Source organism: Callithrix jacchus, chromosome 5 (assembly GCF_049354715.1).
Source record: "Callithrix jacchus isolate 240 chromosome 5, calJac240_pri, whole genome shotgun sequence".
NCBI classification, from domain to species: domain Eukaryota; kingdom Metazoa; phylum Chordata; class Mammalia; order Primates; family Cebidae; genus Callithrix; species Callithrix jacchus.
In genome coordinates, this window is record NC_133506.1 from 144,867,956 (window position 1) to 144,894,797 (window position 26,842).

General features: G+C 40.1%; 1 protein-coding gene and 1 non-coding gene across 9 annotated transcripts in view; both read left to right on the forward strand.

The window, feature by feature from the left end:
* Nucleotides 1-26,842, forward strand: part of ATP8A2 (ATPase phospholipid transporting 8A2) — a 660,345-nt gene that overhangs the window by 263,881 nt on the left and 369,622 nt on the right. The window lies entirely within an intron of this gene.
* LOC118154307 (small nucleolar RNA SNORD25) lies at nucleotides 13,940-14,020 on the forward strand. Its single transcript, XR_004744178.1, has one exon. It is a non-coding gene; the product is annotated as a small nucleolar RNA SNORD25 (small nucleolar RNA).

Consider the following 26,842-nt stretch of genomic DNA (forward strand, 5'->3'; position numbering starts at 1 on the left):
ATTATTATGTGTGTTAGTGAATGCCTCTTTGGGTTGAAGTTGATTAGACACGTCTCTGCTTCCTATGCTTAGATATTGGCATTTTCCCCCAATAAGAAAAGTTTTCAGCCATTATTTTCTCCCTCCCTTCCTCCCTGCCTGCCTCCCTCCCTCCCTTCCTTTCTCCCTCTCTTCTTTTCTTCCCTTTTGATGGAGTTTTGCTCTTGTTGCCCAGGCTTGAGTACAGTGGTGTGGTCTTGCCTCACTGCAACCTCTGCCTCCCAGGGTCAAGCAGTTATCTTGCCTCAGCTTCCCAAGTAGCTGGGATTACAGGCACCCACCACCATGCCCAGCTAATTTTTTTGTATTTTTGTATTTTTAGTAGAGATGGGGTTTCACCATATTGGCCAGGCTGGTCTCAAACTCCTGAGCTCAGGTGATCTGCCTGCCTTGGACTCCCAAAGTGCTGGGATTACAGATGTGAGCCACCATGCCTGGCCCATTAGTTCTTTAAATATGCTTTCTGGCCCTTTTTCTCTTTCTTCTCCTTTTGACTTGTTATTATGTATAGGTTTGGTTTCTTGATGCTATCCAGTAATTCACATAGGCTTTCTTTATTCTTTTTTCTTTTTATTTCTCTGATCGGATAATTTCAAAGTTCTTTGAGCTCATTGATTCTTTTCTTAGGTTAATTGAGCCTGCTGTTGAAACTTTCTATTGTATTTTCCAGTTCAGTTATTGATTCTTCATCTCTATGTTTTTTTTCTTTTATAAAAAATTTTTTCCATTTGTCAGTCTTGTCATTTGGATTGGTTCCAGGACCCTCCTCTCTTTCATGTAATGCCAAAATCTGCAGATGCTTAAGTCTCTTTTATAAAATGGTGTAGTATTTGTATAGAACCTATGCACATCCTCGCATAGAGACTTTAAATCATCTCTAGGTTACATGTAATAATACAATGTAAATGCTATGTAAATACTTGTTATATTGTATTTTACAGTTTTATTTTTTATTCTTGTGAGTTTTTGGATTGTTTCTTTCTGAATAGTTTTGATCTAGTGTTAGTTGAATCCATGGATGTGGAACCCATGGAAATGGTGGGCTGACTGTATTCTGACTATTCTTGCAGTTCATGGAATTTCTTTAAGAGGATTCTTCTAAATTTTTTGTCATTATTTATAGAGTTCCCTTTTATTAGGGTCAGTTTTTGGAGCTTTTTCAGTTTCTTTTGGAGATGTCATTATTTCTTCCTGAGTCGATGTAATCCTTGTGTCCTTGCATTGGTGTTTGTGTATTTAAGGTAACAACCTTTTCCAGATTTTACAGGTATTCTTTGGAACAGACCTTTATTATTTAGTCTAACCTGCAATTCTGGTTGGACTAAGCTGATAACAGCCTTGGGCAGGCAGAGCTTATTTTGGGGTTCTCTAGATGTCTGGGGTGCTGTCTTTACCTTGAGTTCACATGGTGCCGCTGTCTGGACTGAGCTTCACAATGAGGCTGAGCTGCTGGATGGGCATTACAGTAGCCTCGGATCAGGCCAGGGTGTGTTCTCTGCTCAAGCGGTACCACTATTTGAGTTCTGCAGTTGGACAGCGTTGTGGGAGGGGCCCCAAAGTTAAGTGGAGACACTGAGATGGACAAGATCAGATGCTGTGCACAGTAGAAATGCAAGGTTGAAGTTTTCCTTCCTGCCTATGTGGGGCCTTAGATTGAGTTCAGTGTTGAGGTTAAGTGTTGTGTAAACTTTCCCTCTACTGCCCCTGCTCTTCAATGAAGTTTGCTGCTTTGGTTGTCTCCCTGCCTGGGTAGGGTCTGGGGGTAAGCTTTGAGGTCACACCAGGTGTTGTTAGACTCCCAAGTGGGACACAACAGCTTTCCATTTTGCTACAGTTCCCTGTGGTGGTTATTTCTCTCCATGGGCAGGGCCCTCAAGTAGAGTCCAAGGCTGGTCTTGGATTGTGCCGATCTAGGAGTTCAAGCCAGTAGCACTTTCCACCTCTTCTAGGAGTGATCAGCTCAGCTTTGCCTGTGAACTGCACTGTTAGCTAGTACCTCTGATCAGATACCTCTGTTGCCAGGTACACAAAGCTACCACCAAGATCTGTACACTCATTGCCTTGTTTCTACCTGACCCCAGGTGGTCTACTTGCACTGTATTCCCCTGTGTTCCCTTTGAGGTGAGACCAGAGGGGACTTCCTGAGAAGCATCTTGGAATGCTAGGGAAGCTGGATATTTGCTTTTGGGTTCTCTTTTCCCTCTGTAGAAACCATGGTTTTTGGGAAATCCCCTCTGTGTGGCACTGGGCCAACTTGAGGGATGGGGTAGGGCAATGTTGTCAAAGTGAGATCGTTTCTCTTACCCTTTCCCTGCTGTGGACCACACAGCTTTTATTACATGCTGTGGACCACACAGGTGACTCTGACTTTTTCCTAGCTTGGGGGATTTTCACCAAGGTGTTCTTGTCTGTGGATAGTTGCTAGTTGAACATTTTGTGGGGTGGTGGGGATAGTGAAGCCTGAGGCCTCCAGTCCCATCATCTTGCTGATGTCCTCTGAATTCTCTTTGTACGTTATTTTTGTAATCTAGGAACATTACTAAACTGTTTTATTAATTCTAACATGTAGATTATTTTGCATTTTTAAATGTAAGCACAAATACCACTTCTGAATAACAGTTTTGATATATCCTTCCAGTTTTTATAGTCTATTTCCTTTTCTTGACAGATCTAGCTGACTAGGACCTCCATTGCAAAATAGAAGCGGTGTTGAGGCCAAATAGAAGTAGTGCCAAGAGTACTTTTGCTTTTTTTCAAATCTGAATTCTACTAATGTTTAACATATAAGGATGATGCTTATTGTAGATTTCCTGTATTGTTTATCAAGTTATTATGAACATAGTTTGAATTGTATCAATTACTTTTCTTGTATTTATTGAGATGATCTTGTGATTTTTCTTTTTTGATCTCTCAGTTTGTTGTTTTAATAATTACTGTTTCAATAATTTCCCAATGTTAAATCAATCTAGCTTTCCTAGAAATAGCCAACTTGGTCATAACATATTACTTTTAATTATTTTAAAATACATTATTTGATTTTGTTTTAAGTATTTGTTTAAAATTTTATATCCATATTTGAATGTAATTTGCCTTCAGTGTTCATTCTACTGCATTGTCCTTGTTGGATTGTGATACCATTGTTACATTATCCATAATAATGAGTTTGGGAAGTTTTCCCTCTTTATTACCTTTGACTTAATTTACATAAAGCTGAAATTATTTCTTCCTTGAATGCTTGATAGAATTCACCTGAAATTTTCTTTGTGAAAAAATTTGAACTACTAAGTCAACTTATGTAGTTACTTTTTTTTTTTTTTTTTTTTTGAGGCGGAGTTTCGCTCTTGTTACCCAGGCTGGAGTGCAATGGCGCGACCTCGGCTCACCGCAACCTCCGCCTCCTGGGTTCAAGCAATTCTCCTGCCTCAGCCTCCTGAGTAGCTGGGATTACAGGCACGTGCCACCATGCCCAGCTAATTTTTTGTATTTTTAGTAGAGACGGGGTTTCACCATGTTGACCAGGATGGTCTCGATCTGTTGACCTCGTGATCCACCCGCCTCGGCCTCCCAAAATGCTGGGATTACAGGCTTGAGCCACCGCATCCAGCCACTTATGTAGTTATTATAAGATTATTTATTCTTTCTCATTTCTTAGAAGTCAGGCGGTTATAGTAAGCTTTTTTGCAGATTTATTAAATTTTCAAATTTATTGGCCTAAAGTTGTTCACACCTATCATCCTTTTTTATTTATGACTGTAGCATCTCTCAGTTTTATTTAGTTATGTATTTCAGATTTTATTTATTACAGAAATGCGATCAGGGAGTTTATTAGATTTTCAAAAGACAACCTTTTGGCTTTGACAGACATTTTAGGTATGTGAATTATGCCTGGTCATTTCTTTCTTATCTATTGTGGTATTAGTATTTTTCTTGTCAGTGTCTTCTAAAGTATGTCTTTGTATATTTAAGGTGTTCATCATTTAACTGATATCTTGGTTATAAATAATTATCTCTGTTTTTCTTTAATTTTGATTTTAGTCAATTTTCTGTTTGTAATTTTCTTACTTTTATACTTACAGAATCATCCTTTATCTAGCAATGAAAGATTTTAAAATTTCTTTCAACTTTAATTTTATTTGTCTTTCTAACTCTAATCAAATTCTGTCTCTGATCTGGAATTTCATTCTAACCTATAATGTTAAAACTTCAAATCCATGATTGAAAATTCCAGCTGTATGATAGAATCACCTAAAGTTCTTTTTAGTGACATTTGCCAGTTCTTTTCCACACTCACTGAATCCTAAATGTACTGGTGAGATGGGGTGGTAAGATCTCAGAATATTTAAAATATGTATCACAGACAGGTCTTGATGCACAATCAGGTTTGGAAATCACTGATTTAAATGTATTTGTTTTCCAAATAGCTACCTGATTATTCCAGCGCCATTCATTGAGCAAGCTTTTCCCATATTTGGGACTCCTCCTTTACCGTGTGTGTTAAACTCCAGGTATGCTGGGGGTTGTTCTGTGGCTCACTGGTTCTATTAGCAGTCTTGTACCAGCGTCACAGACTTAGTGATTCAAACTTTATGACATGTTTTAATGTTTATTAATGCTAGACCTCCCTCTTCTTTATTCTTATTTTTTAAAACATAACTCAAAAAATCTAGGATATTTTTCCATTTTAACAAGTTATTCAGAACAAGGTTGGTTATACCTGAGCATCTTTTCTATGTCATTTCCACTGCTTTGTTGTTAAGATTATTTCTCTGTGTGTAAACTTGTGTTGTTACATAATTATTTTCTTTGAGTTTGTGAAAAATACATAATTTCCTTGATTTTCTAACTGGCTATTATTGGTGCCTAAGAAAGTTACTAATTTTCTTTTGGTAGAGTTTTTAAAGCACACTCTGCCTTTTGGCTCTGCCGAGGTTTTTTCAATTCCTGAGTTGTGTCTCTCGTCCTCCCACTGACTGTGCCATTCTTCCTTTTATTTGGAAGGTTCTCCATTACTCCCCACACTCCCACCTGTACCTAATGATTTCCTAAGCTTTAGATTCCTGCTGAATCGTCCCTTCCCTAGGATGTTCCTTCAGTCTTTTCACTAGACCTCCTGCTGTGTACTTCCTTACAATCTACACCTTCTGTTACACTGCTGTGTTTCAGTGCAGTCACTCTTCCCTGCTGGATTGTAAACATCTTCAGGTCCAGGAATGTTTTTGGTGTTGTGTAAGTCTTTAATTCATCAGAATTAATTTTTGTATATGGTGTAAGGAAGGGATCCAGTTTCAGTCTTCTTCATATGGCTAGCCAGTTATTCCAGCACCATTTATTGAATAGGGAGTCCTTTCCAGACTGAATTAAGAAAATGTGCTACATATACACCATGGATTACTATACAGCCATATAAAGAAAGAGATCATGTCCTTTTCAGGGACATGGATGGAGCTGGAGGTCATTAGCTTTAGAAACTAACGCAGGAAAAGAAAACCAAATACCACATGTTCTCATTTATAAGGGGGAGCTAAAGGATGAAAACACATGGACACATAGAGGGGAACAACAGACACTGGGGCCTATTGGAGGGCGGAGGGTGGGAGGAAGGAGAAATATAACTAATGGGTACTAGTTAATATCTAGATGATGAAATCATCTGTACAACAAACTTCCATGACTCAAGTTTACCTGTATACCAAACCTGCACATGTAATTCTGAACTTTAAAATAAAAGTTAAATTAAAAACAAGATTTAAACAAATTTTTGTTTTGCTGTCATCTCCTTAATCAGGAGAGCAGGCCACACACAATGAGTATTTAATAAATTTCTTAAAAAAAAAAATAAAATAAAATAAATTTCTTAAATGAATGCATGAATATTTGCTTCAGCAATGTAACTTTGGCAGTGTGGAGATTGTGGTGGAATAGGAGAGAAGATGTAGGGAAGCCAAATGAAATTTGTTCTAACTTTTCAGGCAGAGGAGGATAAGAGCATGAGCTAAGGTGGAGTTACTCAGGATAGAGGGTAAGGGTTACGTTTCACAGTGAAGAGGTGTGATTGGCACCACTTAGGTGCTGACTGGATGCTGGCGAGAGAGAGAACCAGGTGAAGGGGATACCTCTGGAGGACCTGGCCTTGGGAAGAAAGGTGAGGAAAAGGTGGGGACGTTTGCTTTCTTCCCTGTACACCGTGAAGGTAAGACACAAAGGAGAATGCCCCTTAGGAACTGTTGTTTGCCTCAAAATCCAACAAAGTTCTTTTTATGTTTGAAAAGAGAGCAGTTCTCTTTGGCTCATTCATAGAACACTTTTCAGTGAGTTGCTTCTAAAGACTGTAGTGTAGTTTTTATTGTTGATGTTGCTTTGTTTTGTTTTGTTGTTGTTTTTTAGACAGGGTCTCACTCTTTTACCCAGGCTGGAGTGCAGTGGCATGATCAGGGCTCAGTGCAGCCTAGACCTCCTGGGCTCAGGTGATCCTTCTGCCTCACCCTCCTAAGTAGCTGGGGCCACAGATGTGTGCCATTATACCCAACTAATACTTGTATTTTTTGTGGAGATGAGATTTCATCATGTTGCCCAGGTAGTCTTAAACTTCTGTCTTGGCCTCCTCCCAAAGTTCTGGGATTACAGACCTGAGCCACTGTGCCCTGCCCTTGGCAGAGTTTTGAAGACAGTTGTTATGATGTTAAGTCATTGCACTGAGTCACTAGGCCATCCTTTGGCCTTACAGAACACTAAATGTGGGAGTTTCATAGCCAGACAGTGGGTGGTGCAGGGTTTCCTCTTGGGTGGGCAGTCCTGCTAATGGGAGGCTTCTGTCCTTAGTCTGTGCCCTTGGACTGTAGGCATACACGTAGAAGGTCGTCTCCCTTTATTTTGCCTGCCTTCATTGTCACTGGGAAGACAGTCCCCCCATGTCTCACTGTGTGGGAAACTGTAGGTAGTTCAATGAAATGCCCTTCAGTGATACCTATTTTGATGGTGCTGTGATCCTGAGAATTTTCCCACTTGCATGTCCTCTCTTTGTGATATCAGTTGGTACTCAACAGTTTTCAACAGAAGCCTCCAAAATTGGTACTCATTCACGGTTATGTTAACTGCCCAGTGTACCAAAGTGTGATGTGGACAGGTAGAAAAAGACTGGGTAAGCCTAACTGTTTTAGAGGGGGTTAGTTGTCTGAGGGTTAGGAAGAGCTAGATGAGTTTTACATTCTACATCGAGGAAGTAGGCACTCACCTGTGGTGGGTGGTCTGATGTCCTTGTTTCTTCAGTGCACTTCTTCTTTTTTTTCTTTTTTTCTAGACAGAGACTCCCTCTGTTGCCCAGGCTGCAGTGCAGTGGCACGATCTTGGCTCACTGCAACCTCCTCCTCCTGGGTTCAAGTGATTCCCTTGTCTCAGCCTCCCAAGTAGCTGGGATTACAGGCATCTGCTAGCTCGCCTGGCTAATTTTTATATTTTTAGTAGAGACAGGGTTTTGCCATGTTGGCCAGGCTGGTCTCGAACTCCTGACCTCAGGTGACCCACTGTCTTGATCTCCCAAAGTTCTGGGATTACAGTTGTGAGCCACCGTACCGTTCTTCATGTCATTTAGAACATTATTATTGTTGCAGTTGTATACCAATAGGGAGTTGAACTGGAGATGGTTGGAAATAGTGAGATTCTGCATTTGCTGAAACAAGATGCTCCTCCCCCTGTGTAGCCCACCACAGTAGAGAGGTAAGACACTCCAGAGGAGTTGATGGTCGAACAGCTATCAGATGCCTCTAATTGGGAACAGATCCCACAGATTCCTTACTGACCTTAAGCATCGGTAGGTTGCTTCCCAAGCTTGTGGCCCTAAACTAAATCTCTTTAAAAAAAAAAAAAAAACCAAAGTACATGATTAGATCTTGCAATACAATTATTCACAATGTATATTCTGTAGTTTAACCATTTATAAAACTTCAGTGAATGTGATATGTACCTTGTGTGGTTTTAGAAATATTCATGTGCAAATGGGCAGGGTGAATTAGAGTTCAGGTCTCGTTGCCAGCTTGTGAGATGTCACTAGATTTCAATTATGTAGATAAACAAGCTCTTCTTTCCAAATAGAACTGCCCTTGTTATTTCCAAGACTCTTTCAACAAATGGGATAGGGATTCACAGGCAGAGTCTCAGTGCCTGGTTGAATCTGACTCCTCCTGGATAACCTCGGACCCACTAATGAAACTCTGTGCTTTTGTGTTCTTTTTGTAAAATGGGGACACCATCAGTACTCAGGAACGCTGTGAGGACCAAGTAGGTTTACACACGTAAACGGACAAGGAACAGTAACTGACAGTGCTCAAATGCTCATATTAGTAAAATTAAATGATTCCTAGTGAATCACACTACTAAAGTTTGATTTTTTACTTTTTTTGGGATGGATTCTTGCTCTCACCCAGGCTGGAGTGCAGTGTCATGATCTTGACTCACTGCAACCTCCACCTCCCAGGTTCAAGCGATTCTCCCGCCTCAGCCTCCTGAGGAGGATTAGAGACGCTCACCACTGTGCGCAGCTAATTTTTGTATTTTTAGTCGAGACAAAGTTTTACCATGTTGGACCAGGCTGGTCTCAAACTTCTGGCCTCAAGTGATCCACCTTCCTCAGGCTCCCAAAGTGCTGGGATTACAGGTGTGAACTACCGCACCCAGCCAATGTTTGATTTTTTTTTTTTAAACTTAAACATCCCAGTGGATTCAGATCATTGAGATTTGTAATGTGTTATTATGATATATTTTCTGGCTGGGCATGGGAGGCAGAGGTTGCAGTGAGCCAAGATCGTGCCACTGCACTCCAGCCTGGGTAACAGAGTGAGATTTCGTCTCAAAAAAAAAAGAAAAACCTTTTCTTTGGCTAAATGTGGTGGCTCACACCTGTAATCCCAGCACTTTGGGAGGCCAAGGTGGGTGGGTCACTTAAGGCCAGGAGTTCAAGACCAGCCTGGGCAACATGGTAAAATCTCATCTCTACTAAAATTACAAAAATTAGCTGGGTATGACTGTGTATGCCTGTAATCCCAACTACTCTCGAGGCTGAGGCAGGAGAATCGCTTGAACCCAGGAGATGAAGGTTGCAGTGAGCTGAGATCACGCCACTGCACTCCAGCCTGGATGACAGAGTGAGACTCTGTCTCAAAAAAAAAAAAAAAAGATACTTTTTCTTCTTTACTTTGGGATATATATTGTCCAGGGGAATTGGGAAAAATCCTGGACATCAGACATATTATACTGGCTTTATAACTCCAGAAAGCCACATGAAGTGAGTTTGGTGTTCAGGTCAGGGAACCAAAGTGTGAAACGAGAGGAGGAGCTGTCTGTACCCTCTTATGCCTCATCTAGAGATGTGTAGGAGACTGAGAATGGTTTAGTGAGCACATTGCATATATCAGCGATCTTTCCTTCCCGTCTCAGAAACTGACTCTGTGCCCCAGTGTCCCTCTCCGTGAAGCAGGAGTTACATGCTCAGATGCCTGGAGGCGTGAGACAGCAACATAAATGTCTGTCATGGACCAGATGGGGATTGTCACTAGAGGCAGAACATGTTCAGCCACTACTCACTGCCAAGCAGTTGTTTCCTGTAGGAATTCAGGCCCAGTGTTCCAGAACTCCTGATTTTTCAGGAAGAGACAGACATCTGTACTGCGTAGCCCAAATAAATCTTAGATTAGATCCTGACTGCAACCACACCAGTTTGCAGTCTTTGTAATGGGAAGAAAGTATTTATGATCTATGTAGTGCCCAAATGTTGGTGTTAAACAGGTACTTTTACTCTAGAATCCGGGTAAAATGAAGAATGATGACCTTGTTAAAATAATTATGTAGCGCTTGACTTTGGTCATTCAGGAAATACCTACTGTGTGTGTTAACACGTAATTTAGTACATATTTTGTCTTTAAAATGAGCAGTTGCTACAAATGAAACCTGGCCCAGAAGTAGCAGATTACCATTCTGCAAAATATTTGGAAGGCCTGTCTTTTGCCTTTTAGGTTTTATTAATTTGATGGGGTAACGTTATTTTTGGTTCTCTGTTCTTTTACATTTAATTGGCAGTATCATCTTCTAAGTAATTTCAGTTTTACGGATCGGAGTAGTGAACTCAGGGAAGCATTAAGAGCTATTAGAAACATTCGGGTAGATTGAGTGACTTGGCACGAAGGCCACTGGTAGGGACGTGCACACACTCTTCTTAATAACTTAGAGGTGATGAACTCCTGATGGACTGCTTCAGCCAATGGTTATTTGGCTGTCACCAGAAATTATCTAATTTGTATTACTTGAAAACTTAGAATTTAAAAGTGTTAGCATAGAGGTAAAAATTACCTGTGTCCAGGCCACCAAAAATGACCAGACATTCCCCTTTCTTCCTATAAGTGACTGCTACTTCTTGACCTATTAGAGAGTTAGCTTTGGCTGGGCATGGTGGCTCATGCCTGTAATCCCAGCACTTTGGGAGGCCAAGGACGGCAGATCACTTGAGGTCAGGAGTTTGAGACCAACCTGGCCAACATGGTGAAACCCTGTCTCTACTAAAAATACAAAAATTAGCCAGGGGTGGTGGTGCATGCCTGTAATCCCAGCTACTCATGAGGCTGAGGCAAAAGAATCACTTGAAACCAAGAGGTAGAAGTTGCAGTGAGCTGAGATTGTGCAATTTGCACTCCAGCCCGGGTGACAAGAGTAAACTCCATCTCCAAAAAAAAAGAGTTAACTTCTTCCAGATAAAATTTTCAAGAGATTTGCCTCTGCTTTCAGACACTGCCAAATCCAGAGCAAAACCATACTTCTGTGAACTTTCCCCAAAAGCATCTAACAAGAGCCCAGCTCTGCAGCAGGTCACTCCTAAAGCTTTTTTGCTCAGAGCCACCCCATAGTTTTCCATAGACTGCTGGCTCCCTGATTAAAAGAGCCAATAAACCCAACCTTGTTCTACTGTAGTCTGCTCTTGGTGACCTGTGGATGAATGGTATTGCTACCTATGTAAGGTTTGGTGATAATATTACATCACTATTTACTTGTTGGCACTTATGAAAAATTAAAGGTAGCTGGACCTATCATAGGAGGAAAGGAGGGTTGATGGTAAAAATGGAATGATCTGTTTCAGTGAAAGCAGTCTAACAAATCGTCTGCCTCAGAAGGTTTTATATGTGCAAGCTCTTCATTGTCTGGAAGAGCCAGTGAGTCACTCCAGGCAGGTTTGCAGACGGCCGTTTGATTCGAGTTACAGATAGTAGGAGGTGACCCTTTGAAAACTATTTAGAAAAGTTCTTTCTAAAAGCTATCGATTGTGCTGATTATGATCATAGCAGGTTTCAACCTGCTGTCCAAGTCTGGAACTTTAGACAAGTTAAGATCAACAAGCACTCTGTGATCGAGTTTCATTTAATTAGAGTTTGCTGCCAAGTCATGGTTTTGAGGCCAGCTGCATGCCAGGCGCCTTTCAAAGGTTGTCTGTCTGAGCTGGGGGAACCTTGGAGGATGCTCTGCCCTTTCTCCGATATTAACCTTAGACCAAATCCTGGGGGCTTGCCCTGAGATAAGCTATCTCTACACCATTGGAAAGAGAATGCTTTGCTGCTAACGCATGAAGGCAGAGCAAAGATGTAGGACAAAAATAAGTGGGAAATCCAGTTTGGTAGGCTTTTCCCAAAAGCAAGAGAAAAGCATTTGTAATCCTTTATCAGGACAATGGGGGGAAAAGAAAACATAAGCTGACTTATTTTTTCAGGTCCCTTTCCTAAGAAACATGTAAGGACCTCTCTAAGGCACTGCTATGTCTTTGTAGGGCAAGTGTGAAGCTTTCCCTTGCCAGCTTTATGATGTCATTGAATTAGTAATACTGTAAAGGCTAGATCAGAAGTCAATTTGGCAGCTGTGCCTTTAGGGAAATTTTTGGGAGAGTGACCTTCCATTTCTAATAAGCGTGTTATTACATTTAGAATTAAATTACTAAGAGCCAAGCTACTCTCTTGAATTTGCTATTAGCCATTTTTTCCCTTTTATTTTTAATGAACTAGAACAAGTTGAAGCCAGTTGTTTCTATTAGTAATAGTACACAGTAAGAAAGGAACAAAAAATCTTTTACTTTCAGGCCCTCTATTTTGGACAAGTTTAACTCTTCTAAATGTCAGAATTTGTGAAAGACTTCTACAAAGCCTACTTCTTTTTTCCTAATTTCGGTAGAGTGGGAGAAGCAAGTGGGTTCCTTTTACCAATTTTATATTTGGATGCCTCCTCCTGTGTGAGTTTCCTTCCTTAAAGTAAGAAAGGTAATTTTCATTTAAACCTTTGTGTGATTCTGAAATTCGTGTGGAATATAAATGGGCACCAAAGTCCAATGGTATATTCTGTAACAATGCACCTACAGAGTATTTAACCCATCAACCGCTGGATCCCAGTTTAAAACACCAATCCTTAAGGCAGGGTGGTACCTGGGCTGATGTAAATGAATAGAAACCCAGAGGGCAGTTGAGAAATAGCTAGCAAGCAAGTTGGATCAATTTGAATATCAAATAACACTCTCAAATAAGACAGAAGAACTTTTTATAAATGATGTTGGCAGAGAGAGATGGCAGTTTGGAGCCAAAATTTAAATCCCACACTGTAAACCTAAAGCAAACATAAAGAGGTGCTCCAGGTTAACTAAAGATGACAAATTACTGAATTGTGGAAAACACAGGAGAAAAAAAAAGGGAGCACGTTCAGGTATGAAGCAATAAACCAAGTCACAAAGCTGGAAATAACTCCCTTATTAAACAAGACCTTGTTAAGAGCAGGGGCTGTCACAATTTGATGATATTCCACACATTTGCTAAGGTAAATTCAACAATGCTATATGTGGAAATCTGCTGCTGGGGGTCCCGGTTACTCCAAAAGGGGCTCTTTCCTGTTGGGCATTGTGAAGATGGTACACAAACCAAAAGTGAGTGCCAAGTAGTGCAGGCTTTATTCGATGGCTGTGGAATGGAGAAATGGGAGCATAGCTCGCATATCAACGTCTCAGCTCTTGAGAACTGGAAAGTTATAGATATAGGGGATTCTTCATTTTAATAAGTCTGTAATGATGGCCGATTGGTGCGTGTGTTCACACGGGGGTCTCTGAGAGTTAGAGACACAGTTCACTACATGTAGGTATGGTATTTAGATTCCTCTACTAGAATGCAGGTTCTTTGAAGTTTAAAGATATTGTGATGCTCTGACCCAGGAACACAACTTGACTTACCTATCAGACAGGGACCACAGAAACCATCTGTTCCACTCATCCGCATCCAAAAAATCTGCCACTGCTTAGGCTACCCCTACCAAGTCTAGGTGTGTACATTAGCTTAAAAGAATTCATGGTATTAAATGTCAAAATCGTTTTTCTATTTGTACCTTTATTGATTCTGACGGTGTTCTACCACTTTGCTTATCGACTGGTGTTTTCATCATGGCAGAGCCATATGATTTTTGTTTTTGATGATCATTACGCATATAGATGTTTGAGAGGAACGTAAGACTGTCGTTTTCTTTCTTGCTCATTAACATGTTATATCTCAAATATATATACATACTTAATAAAGTAAAAATTGCTTTAAGTAAAGGGTGAAAAAATGATTATGAACCTAAGAAGGATTAAACTGAATTTGCATAGCTCTGGAGACTGTCTTCCCTTGTATTACTTGGGTAATGCAAAATTTAAAAGAGATGAGATTTAATATCTGAATCATGGACAATGTGACCTACCCACAATACCTATTTTTTTAACCTCCCAATGGGCACTGAAATCTGGTTCAGCACATTCTTGGAGGGTGATGAGTAAATTTGTGTCATAAAGATTTTTCAAAAATAGTCTTCAAATTTAAACATGAGAAGAAAGGATGAGATGCTAATTTAAGTGATCATGGGAAGCTGTGATTTATACACATGAAATCATTCATTTGGAGATGGTGGTAAGAACAATGAGGATCTTAGGCACTGAGTTTCTCATTCTCAGGACACTAGAGGCAGCATAAGGTAGTGATTAACTCAAGAATTCTGAAGTCTGATTGCCTAGATTTGAATCCTTGTTCTAGTCCTTTCTAGCTCTCTGACCAGGAGTATATTACCTAAGAGGTCTCTTCCCAGGCCTTCCATCTGTGAAATGGTGTTAGTAATAACGTCCACTTCATAGCATTATTGTGAGGATTAAAGTGAGTTAATATATGCAGATTTCAAGAAGAGTACATAGCATGTTGTAATCGCTGTTAAACACATTTACTCTCATTACTTGCTGTGATAAGAGTGCAGAGGTTAACCAGCATACAAAGGGAGCTCACATCCCAGTTGTTTTGGGGGCTACATTCTTGGTGATGTTTAATCAGTGCCACTGATAGTTTCCCCGATTTTAAGAAAAAAAAGAGGGACAGCAGGGGGTGGGGAGTTGGGGAGAGATAGCATGGGGAGAAATGCCAGATATAGGTGAAGGGGAGGAAGGCAGCAAATCACACTGCCACGTGTGTACCTATGCAACTATCTTGCATGTTCTTCACATGTACCCCCAAACCTAAAATGAAATTTAAAAAACAAAAGAATTTATAGGCTTAGCATGTGATTTATTTAGGCCTAACTTTGGATTGATTCCATATGGGATTCTGGTTTTCTGATTAACTTTGATGTTCTAACTTTACCTAGTGAATATTTTTTTTCTTAATTTTATCAAACAGGGAAGGGGTCTTTTGATATTTGGATTACTTGATATAAAATAATATTCTTGAAATCATCTTACGAGTGTCGAAAACCTTTCTGGAAATGAACAGTGAGCCACTGCAGACTGAAACAATTATTCAGGGAAACATAAATTCATAATCACCAGACCTAAAACGAATTAGCGAGTAATCTAATCTGGGGCGAGAAATGAGCCGTTGGCAACAAATAAACGTTACTCTTCCGGATACTTATGTGGAATTGTCTTTAGGCTGCAGATGGTCCTTGAAACACTATTAGGCAGTGGATCTGAGCACCTGAAAGGCTTAAGGAAGCCTGAGTCTGTGCTAAAGCTGTCTTTGGGTAAACTGTCATATTTCCATGCAGCATCCTTTGCACCTTGTCAGTAAATGGATGGGTGGCATCAGCTCGAATGCAAAGGAAAAGGGTTCATCTAGAATTAAAATAGCAGGAAGGGAGCAGGAGATGGGTATCTGATGGCTGTCCTGCCCTGTGCATTGTGTGAGTGCCACTAGGCGATCATCTCAGGGCACCTGCACAGACATCTGAAATGCAATGTAGAGGCTCTGCCAGGCAGATTTGAGGACATTAAGGCTCAGAGAAGATAACTATATTGGCCAAGATCACATACGTGGAACATGGCAGAGCCAGGATTCAAAGACAGTTTTTGTATAATTCCAAAGCCAATGCAGCACTTGAATGCACAGGTTTAGTAAAATTCAGCCTAACCCTTCTAAAAGTGAATTCAATGCAGGAGTGAATTTAACATCAGTATTAATGTAACTTTCTTTCTTATAAGTTATTTCAAGTTCGCTGTTTCCCTGAAGTTTGAATTGAACTTTTTCTTCTTTTGCTGGGCAAATCTCGTTTATGAGTTTGCAGATGGGAGAGGTATTCTTCAAGTCGGCTTTGCAGTTAAAATTAACTAGTGTAGAAAAGTCTCAATTTAACCTTGTTACCTGATGTAACATTCACATGGCCTCATCATCCATCATCTTTTATGTGTCACTGAGGTGCATCTTTTATGTGTCACTGGGCTACTGGCTTTTATCCCATTGTCTGTAGAGTTGCATCCCAAATTATCTGCTTCTAGGATTACAGACCAGCTACTTTTTCTGAACTAGAATTCTTTTTGTTCTAGGCCTGTTATTTGGGTGATACAGAGATGAAGCAATCTTTGACCCGATTACTATCTGGCTATAGAACTTTATTGTATCCCACAAGATACAAGACTGCTTTGAGTTTTGCCTCTATTCTAGCCATTTGGTGAGAAGAAGGATATTTGTGGAGGTCTCCTCAATCGGAATCTTTATTAACCACAAGTGATTTAAAACCATTGTCAAAGCTGTAACTTTTAAGAGTTACTGTGGCAGAATGAGGGAAAAATATTCTGAAGTTTAATTAGAAATGATAGAAATTAGAGAAGGACCAGGCATGGTGGCTCACGTTTGTAATCCCATCACTTTGGGAGGCCTTGGGTAGGTGGATTGCTTGAGCTCAGGAGTTTGAGACCAGCCTGGGCAACATGACAAAACCCCATCTCTACAAAAAATACAACAACTGGGCTCGTGTGGTGGCAGGCACCTATAATCCCAGCTCCTTAGGAGGCTGAGGTGGGACGATGGCCTGAGTCTGGGAGGGCAACAGAGCCAGACCCTGTCTCACGAAAACAAAAACTGAAGAAATTAGAAGATGAATAATTGCAATGGTAATTTACTTTCTTCTAAGTAAAGGTCTTTACCTACTTTACAAGAAATATCTTTGCTTATGAGAAAATGAGTTACCTGTAAATGGTCTTACATATTCATTAGGGTGTAAGAGAGAATATGAAATTAGAAAAATGTAGCAATATTTGATTTCATCATTTCCTTCCTCACCCATGCCTCTTCTGGAGTGGGCAGTGGGTCACATGATCCTGCCTCTCCCTTCCCGTCACCCCCCACCCCCCCAGCTATGGGACTATGGCTGTGACTGTTACTGTCAGGAGGTGCCTGTCTGTAGGTCTGCTGATAGAAACATCTCCACAGAGAAGCAGAGATACCATCCAAGAGATGTGAAAGATTTGTCCACATCCCAATTGGTACCTTGCATCCTGAGACTTGGTTTTCATTTTCTGCTGTGAATGTAGTGACTGTATACCTTTTTCCTCATGATAACATGGGACATAACTGATTTTCTTGAATGTGAGAGAGCTTTAACTAAAAGATTGACACTTAACACAAAATGAAATATTGCAAATAGTCAAGAAGATCTATACTTGGGTCCAGAATGTTATAGAATTAAGAAAATAATTTTCTATGGTGTCAGAGGTAAAAAAGCCTTTGAGACAGCAGTGTGGCTGTGAATCCTTCCAGAACCCCGATGCACAAGGCAGCAGAAGCAACGAAGGCCGTAGCCAGCAGAGTCCCTGGTAGGCAGAGGTCCCGTGCACAGTGTGGTGCAGCAGCGAATGCAGCATTTTCCTTCACAGGGCAGTCAAACTATTTCCTGGTAAGCATCGGCATTCAGGTTGATAACCAGTTGATAGGATTATATCAACCTGTCTCAAAGTCAAAACAGATTACTCAACTTTTTTGAGTGGTATTTTAGAATACATAGGTTAAAGGTGGGCATGGTGGCACACACCTGTAGTCACAGCTACTTGGGAGAGAGGAGTGCTTGATCCCTGGAGTTTAAGTCGGCCTGGGCAACACAGGGAGATCCTATCTCTAAAAATGAACATTAAAAAAGAACATGTAGATCAGAACTTGGATGATTTTGTTCCTCAGGTGCAGAGATGGTAGGGACATTCTTTCAACCCTGGTGCATGACTTTCTTTCTGGTCCACTTAGCAACATGTGTGAAATGTGGCCAAGGATATGGGGCTTGTGTGGAAGAGTACTAAATGTGTGTTCGGACAGGTGTGCCTGTTACTAGGTAAGAGCCTCATCCAAATAAGTCTGTACCTCTGTCCCAAATTCCAGAAACCATGAATGCATACAATAAGCATATTGGATAGGTTCTCTAATTCAGAGCTTATTATTATTATTATTATCATTATTTTAGAGATGGGGGTCTTACTAAGTTGTCCAGACTGGACTTGAACTCCCGGGCTCAAGGAATCCTCCTTCCTCAGCCTCCTGGATAGCTGGGACTATTGGTATACACCACTACTCCTGTCTCAGAGCTTGGTTTTAACATTAAGAATGCTGTTTCTGTTTTTTAGTTTCTGTTGGTCAATGAAAAGAACATCAAGGGATTGTAGGCCAAATTTATAAAATGTTTACCCAGGACAAGACTGGTTTACTTTCATGTATTTGAATATTATTGTTGTATAATGTAGGTATTTATACTCCCTGGGAAGGTGTTTCTCATTTTAATCGTTGAATCTTAAGAGTATTGGGTTTTATTTATTCATCATTTATTTATTTCTATTATTTATTTTGAGACTGAGTCTTGCTCTGTCACCCAGGCTGGAATGCAGTGGCACAATCTTGGCTCACTACAACCTCTGTCTCTCAGTTCAAACAATTCTCCTGCCTCAGCCTCCAAAGTAGCTGGGATTATAAGCACCTGCCACCATGCCCGGTTAATTTTTTTTTTTGTGTGTGTGTGTGTGTATATATATATATATATATTTAAAACAAAATGAAATACTGCATATATACACTTAAAATGAAATATTGTGTGTGTGTGTATATATACATATATATATGTATGTATATATATACACACATATATATGTATATATATATATATATACATTTTCTTTGTTTTCATTTTTTTTTTAAGTAGATACAAGGTTTTACCATGTTGGCCAGGCTGGTCCTGACCTCAGGTGATCCACCCACCTCGGCCTCCCAAAGTGCTGAGATTACAGGTGTGAGCTATTGTGCCCAGCCAGAATATTAGTTTTTATTTTTTTGTTTATTTATTTTTCCAAGACAGAGTCTTGCTCTGTCATGCAGTCTGGAGTGCAGTGGCATAATCTCAGCTCACTGTAACCTCTGCCTCCCAGGTTTAAGCAGTTCTTCTGCCTCAGCCTCTGGAGTAGCTGGCGTTATAGGCGTGTGCCACCATGCCCAGCTAATTTTTGTATTTTTAGTAGAGACAGGGTCTCACCATGTTGGCCAGGCTTGACTTGAACTCCCAAACTCAGGTGATCTGCCTGCCTCGGCTTCCCAAAGTGCTGGGATTATAGGCATGAGCCACCGCACCTGGCCAGAATATTAGTTTTTAAATTAATGATTCCAAGCTAAGCTTTGCTATCCCAAATATCGGAGTTAATTTTGACAATTATCATTTGATGTTGTGGGGACTAAATGTGGATATTTTTGGTGTTTTTCATTTTTTTGCTACATGCGTTAAACTCTTGAGTCTTTTGACAACACTGAAAGGCATTACAACAAATGTATATACATTTAACTTTGCTTTCAGGGAGACTAGGTCAAGGGAATAAAACTTCAAAATGGATTTGCAACTGAATTAAGGTTTTCTCAGTAGAGGGAAGTAGAGAGATAGCCAAAACTACTTTATCGCTTTAGAAAAACTACTTTATCGCTTTGGAAAAACTACTTTTATTCAGTATTTTCTTACAAGAAATAAGTGTGGTTGTTTTCTTTTTATCATAAGCAGAAGGACAAGAAAATTAGAAGTCATCACTGTTTTTTCCCCAGCTTACTTTTTGTTATTGAGGTAAAAATTATGTAACATAAAACTAGCTACTTTAAAGTGAATAATTCAGCATATTTAGTACATTCCTAATGTTTTACAACCACTTCCAAAACATTTTCATTACCCCAAAATTAAAACCCTTTATCCATTAAATGGTAACTCAACTCTTTTCCCTCAAAATCACCAGTCTGCTTTCTGTCTCGATGGATTTACCCACTCTGATTATTTCATGTAAATGGAAGCATACAGTATATGCTATGGTTTAGATATGGTTTGTTTGCCTCCACTAAAACTCATGTTGAAATTTGATCCCCAGTATGGCAACATTGGGAAGTGGGGCCTAGTGGAAGGTGTTTGGATTACAAGAATTGATCCTTCATGAATGTCTTCATGTATTGTTCTCCCAGTAGTGAGTGAGTCCTCATTTTCAGGAGAATGGATTAATTTTCACGAGAAAGGATTAGTTCTCAAGAGAGTCAGTTGTTAACTCCCTTAACACACCCTTTGTGTTTTCCTCTTTTTGCACATACCTGTTTCCACTTTGACATTCTCTCCCTCTCTCCATCTCATGTTGTGATGCAACATGAAAGCCCTTGCCAGATGCCAGGGACACGTCCTTGAACTCCTCAGTCTGCAGAACTGTCATCTAAATAAACCTCTTTTCTTTGTAAATTACCCAGTCTTAGATATTCTTTAATAGCAACACAAAATGGATTAAGACAATGGACTTAGGCATTATGGACTAATATGTAACCCCTTATGCCTGGCTGCTTTCACTTAACATCTAATATTGCCATCTTTTGTGTTTGATTTTTTTCTAGTGTACCTTTTTGATTCCTTTCTCACTGCTTTTTCTGTATGCTTTTTAGTTATTTTCTTACTGATGTGGATTACAATTAACATTGTAAGTTTATAACATTCTAGTTTGAAATGGGGCCAGTGTAGCTTCAGCAGCATCGAAGAACCCTGCTACTGTATAGCTGTGTTCCCCCTTTATGTTATTTTCACTAATTTTATCTTTATATATTAACATAGATTTATAGTTATTGTTTTATGCATGAGTCTTTTCAATCACCTGGGAAAAGTACAATCCAAAAATACAGTAATAATGAATTTTATGTTTACCTATGGTTACCTTTAGCTGTGATTGTTATTTCTTCATATAGCTTTGAGTTCCTGTGAAATGTCCTTTCATTTCAGCCTGAAGCATTTCTCTTTAGCATGTCTCATAGGGCAGGTCTAGTGATAAACTCCCTCAGCCACTGTATAACTGGGAATGTCTTCATTTCTCCTTAATTTTAGTAATTTTGCCAAGCATAGGATTTTTGGTTGAGTTTTTTTTTTTTTTCTTTCAGCTCTTTAAATATTTTACCCCATGTGCTCTGGCCTCCATGGTTTCTGATGAGAAATTGGCAGTTGATCTTATTAAGGATTTCTTGTATATAATAAGTTGCTTCTTTCTTGCTATTTTCAAGATTCTCTCTTGGTTATTAATTTTTGATAGTTTGAATATAATATATCTCAACATAGATCTCTCTGAGTTTATCCTACTTGGAGTTTCTTGAGTTTTGTGGATATGTAGATTTATGTCTTTCATCATATTTGGGCATTTTGGATTATAATTTATTCAGATATATTTTCTGCCTTTTTATCTCTCTGCTTGTTCTTTTGGAACTCCCATTTGCATATGTTGGTATGCTTGCTAGTATACCACAAGTTCTTAAGGCTCTGCTTCTTTTTCTTCCTACTCCTCAGTATAATTTAACAGTATATAAAATACACATAGGAGTATATCAGCATTTGCTGAGACTTTCTTCTGCCTGCTTATTACTGAAGTCTCCATTTTGTTATCTCACCAGTCAGACAGTGACCTCACAGAGAATTTCCTCAAATGTCTGAAGCCAAAAACAAAACAAAACAAAACACCAAACTTTCTTCTAGTCTTTTCAGCTTAGTTCTTACCTAAGCCCTCAATGTTAAACCAGATCACCTATGACTCTGCCTTAGCCTTCACCTTCTGCTGTAAAGAACCCACAGATCCACCAGTGGGGCAAACCTGTGGTCCTCTCATGTCTTCTCTGAGCATGCGGCATCCTGGGCATGTGTTTTTCACTTTAGTTTCCACAGTATAGACATTTTTTTATTCCCTCTAGAAACTTCTTAGGCTCTGCCTTCCCTGCTTTTGGGTCTGTCCCCTACCAGTTTTTATTCCCTCTAGAAACTTCCTTCTTAGCCTCCACCTTTGCGGCTTTTTGGTCTGTCTGCTGCTTGCCCATCCCATTGTCCCAGCCATAGGTGGTGTGTGTCTTTAAATTTTCAACAAATGCCACTGCTACCTAAAATGCAACTGCAGCACAAGGGGGCAGGAATGAAACAAATAGCAGCCTCTGTGCAGCCCCTCAGGGAACCACCAGGCAGGTCAAAATCCATACCTGCAGTATTTTAAAAATACAGTTTACTAGCTCCCTGACACCAACAAGACACAAGAGGAGGGTAGGCCCCCATCCCCATGGCTGCCCCATGGTGCTGGAGATACAGTGTGGTGGACAAGTGAGAGAAAAGACTCCAGTGCTTTCTTACTCAAATCCAGCTACCTTTTTCTTCATTCAGCACACTCCTTATTATCATAGGTTTTTAATTAACTCCTAGAGTTCAGAGAAAGCTGATTGTGTCAGTATTTGTTAGATTACTCATTATTTTCATTCAGGGACCACTTGTTTGAGTGTCCTATACCACCATTTTGTGTGATGTCATTTGGTAATTCCTCCTGAAGGAAGATAGTCCCACTGCATAGAAATCTAAGTATGAGTATTTTCAATGAATCATGCTGTTATTCAGGCAGTCTTTTCTGCCTGGGGTTATTGAATCAGGCATTCTGTAGCCTCTTACCCTAGTGTTGGACCCTGGGAGCTGGATGGAGGCTGTGGTGAGTTGTTCTCATTCCTTTCCATCTTGCTGTAGGTTCCCTCTTTGAATTTGCTGGCACAATGCCCTGCTGTCTTAAATGTTAACTAATATTTGCTAAATAGATGATTATTTAAGTTTAGCTATATAAGGTGGAAGTGGTTTCCCATTTTCAGAAGAATGGTTTACCACCTTTTGGCTGGCACACCTATATAGCTAACACAAATGTGATTTAAAACTTAAATGAGTTTGCAGAGCCTGACAGGTCTCTTATTTGACTACCTGGGAGAAAAACACTTTATGTCTTAGGGGATGTTCCTCCCAATGCCTTAATTAGAAACTTGTAAATTTAGTTGCAGTCCAGCTGTGTGTTCATTTGCATTGTTTAGTCTAAAGGCTTTACCTAGACAGTCACAACTTGATTGTTGTCCAACTCACACTGGGTCACTAACACTGCTGGCTTGACCTATGTGTGAAATCATGGTGCTGGTTCCTCATCAATTCATGGATAAAAAGTGTGTTTACTTCCTGTTGGTGGTTCTGTTAAGTGTCTTGCTTCAACTGTGCCTGCAGCCCCTGGACAGGTATAGTGGAGCAGCATACTATTTTGCCCAGTGGGGAGCATTGTAGGTCACAGAGTCCACATCGGATGGGCATTAACTTGAAGTTAGTGTCCACCTGCCTGCCTGCCTGCCCACCTGCCTCTCATATGTTTTTTGTGGGGGAGGGGGCTACCTCTATATATGCTTTTGTGTTATTTGAAGATTCCAGTTTTTTTTTTCACAGAGAAGCAATGAAAGATGCCCAAGGATATTCTGACTCCCTTTCAACCTATCATTATAAGACACCATAGAGAAGGTATCTTTTGTTTTTTTCAGACTGTGGCATCATTAGCTTTTCTCCAAAGTGCTGGTGCCTCTCACATCACTATGGTGTATTGTCATGCTGGCAGAGTCTTTCCATTTCTCTTTGGGGTGAGAATGGAGGCAGGAAGATATTATTTTCTAGCACATTTGGCAAGGAGAGTTCAAGTCAAAATTCTAAGGAATTGGTTTTTCAAAAGTGTACCACCTTTGTTCTTTTTTTTTTTTTAAGACATTCCATTTTTCTCATGTTCAAACTTCTCATTCTGGCTGCCATTTATTTTCTTCATTCTCTAAATTGACTCTGTCAGCATTTCTGAAGCTGCCTCTGCCGGTTGCCAGGCACTGGCTTTATTCCTCTGAGAGTAAAGATGAATCTGACCCCAGGGTAGGATCAAAATCTGTACCAGTAGGTCGCAGTTCTGCCTTTTGAGCTAATATAGTCAATCTAATTTCCCTTGCATATGATAGCTATTAAAACATTTTAAGGCTGTGAACATGCTTATTTAAGACCGGAAGAGACTGGGTCACAGAGGAAGAAGAAGGCAATTACAGAGTGGGAGTGGGCAGGCTTCGGTGGTTTGGAGACTTTGGGAGACATGAATAATATATGGCATCGGTGGAAAAGAGGGAGGGAGCAGGATAGAGAAAAGAACCTTTGGTCAGCTTGTAGTTTTTAGGGTCAGCATTCTCTTGAAATAATCTCTCCAGATTCTTCAGAACAAAACATGAATAGTATATTAGATTAAAAATCACAGGACTCCCAAACTAGCACTGACTCTCCATTCAACCCTGCCTCTTTCCTGCCAGGATGGACAAAGCAAGGAGAGGAGGGACAGAATGCTTTCTCCGCCTCTCACTGTTCCTGTGATTTTCAGATTGTACTATTAGCAGAGTTCTGCAGGCATTATAACAGCAAATACTGATGATCTTCTGTAAATGAACATGGAATTCTATTTGGTGATACTTGTGTAATGCCAGAGAGATTTTGGATAGGATACAACAAGATTACCCACAATGTGACAAATGAGTTCAGTCGAGATAGCTACTAAGCAGTGACTCTGACTTCTGTATACCGCACGGGAAATTGAGTCTCATTCCTCTCCTCCTATCATGTATGATATCAATGTAATTGTAGGAATAGAAGTCAAAAATATTTGAACAAATGTGGTACTGAAAATCATACAGCCCTACTGGTGAAGTTACCTTAATTTCATGATGTTTTATAAGCTGGTAATTATTGCTCCCTGTCTACCCTGACTTGTTCCTCTACTAAGCTTGCTTTTTCCTACCTCAGATCTGATCATAGTCTTCCATATATCCCACCCAAACAGCTATTGGTGAGTAGGAAAAATGGTTTAGGCTGATAAAGAATGATTCACAGCAATGAAAAGAAAGCCAACCACTGAAGTAACTTATAAAAAGAATTCAGTAATTCAGAAGATCTATTTATAATTTTATTTGCCTGTGTGGTCCTAGTTACACTTGGCTCTGCACTGGGAAGGGAGGGGAAAAAGAAACAATTTTAGGGGAAAAAGTGAAAGATGGTACCAAATATTTGGTGAAAATTACATAGTCCATATGCCGCTTTGTCATCATTAAGCTAATGTTTTCAACAAGCTATTTTTTGTGGTTCAGCAGAGGAAACTCGGCAGTGTGACTGCAGTCATGGAATCCTACCTGGCTTTGGTTCCCCCATGGCCACATCCTGTCATAAACGGAGACTTAGGGAAGGTCTAGGGAACGTTTTGGTGTTAGTGTCTTCAGTTAAAAGCCAACCGTTCAAGGTTGCGTGTCCCAAAGTAACATTTCTACAATTAGAGAAGCCACCCAACCTCTGTCCCTATTTAGGCAAGTGTGAACAAATTCATCCTGGGCACGGTGTCTTCCCACAATTCCTGTGAGAATCCAGATGTATGCCCCTTGAAAACTAAATCTGTTCTATAAGGACCTTTGGCTCTCTTAGCTGCTTTTTTTTTTCCTTTAACCATGTATGAGAATGAGTGTGTAAAATAAGCCTTTTGTTTTATTTTATTTTTATTTTTGAGACGGAGTCTCACTTTGTCACCCAGGCTGGAGTGTACTGGCTCGATCTTGGCTCACTGCAACCTCTGCTGCCCTGGTTCAAGCGATTCTCCTGCCTCAGCCTCCTGAGTAGCTGGGATTACAGGCTCTTGCCACTGTCTCTGGCTAATTTTTGTGTTTTTAGTAGAGACAGCATTTTACCATCTTGGCCAGGCTGGTCTGGAACTCCTGACCTCATGATCTGCCCACCTTGGCCTCCCAAAGTGCTGGGATTATAGGCGCCAGCCATCGTGTCTGGCCCTTTTAATAAATTATGCATCCTTAAATAATATGTCATTTCCATTCTAGTTAGCTTTAGGCCCCCAAACCAGATCATTAGGTCTCTGGAACTGGCTGAGACAAGCTGGCTTTTATGTCTCTGATGCTTCTTGGCCCGTCCTTTTCAGCAAGAGAGGATTAGAATGGATTCACAGCAAGGGCTGCAGGGAAGTGGTGTATTTAACACTTTGCAATGCCTGCAACAGACTGGAGTGTCAAATTCCTTTTTTCTCTAAAGAACATAAGATTCCCATCAGACTTGGAGAGCTAAACGCAATAGAAACATTGAGGGAAAGAGTGTTCCCTGGTGCATTCTCCCCACCCTAGGTCCTCAACAGTGCATTTTCTCCCATGTAGTGACTATCAGGAGAGCAAAACCTGAATAGTTTTTTGAAATTAGAATGACCACAATAGTAAGTAGGACAGAATGGGAGTGGTATTGAAGTAAGAATTTGCTTATGGGATTAAGCCAAGTCCAAATTATCTCTCACTCACCTCCAAAAGATAATTTTGAGCTTTTGAACATATCAGATTTGCTGGTCATGCTGCTGAGTAGTTTTAAAGCAAATTTCAGTCACCAAATGGACGTAAGTCTAGAAGGACCCTTTAATTCTTGCTGTTGTCTGTTTTCATGAGCGCATTCTGGAACCAAATGGGAGTCATCTGTTTTTCTTTTTCTCTTTGTCCCTAAAATTCAGTTGCTTGCCTGAGTGTACAGCTAGATTGTTTGCCTTTTGTAAAGGTGAGCATATGAAGCAGACAGGGTGGAGCCTTGGGGCCCTATTAGGGCAGAATTTTTGGAATGGCGGTAATGTTACCTCTATAGGGTCAGCTTTGTTCTTTGGATTTGCATCGCATGACCCGTAATGCCAGGTGGAGGAAGCCATGTTGAATTTCTCTGGGGGCCACTTCTCAGCAGTTGTCAATCTTTAAGTGCTTAAAAATGTCTAGCATTCTTCCTTTCCAGAGGGCATCCTGTGTTTACATATTTATGCTGTTGAAGTCAAGCCTAGTGAATAGAGGATTTGTAGAACAGGACAGACAGAATCAAATCAGGCCTGATGTGGAGGTGTACCTTGGGAAATAACTCAGTTGTTTTCAGACACTTGCAAATATATTTAAGTCATAAGTTTTGTCAAATAGCTTTTTATTTTAATATTTTGGGAAAAGTGATAACATTTTTTGTGAATATCTTCTGTTCTTTTAATAGAATGTGAAATCATTACATTCTAAGTAGCAAGAAAGGAATATCATATAAACATGTTCTGGAAGATTTGGGCTTCAGTTTTGTTGTGATTGGTGTATTTCAGAGAGTGAACATGTTTGGAAGAGTATTGAAA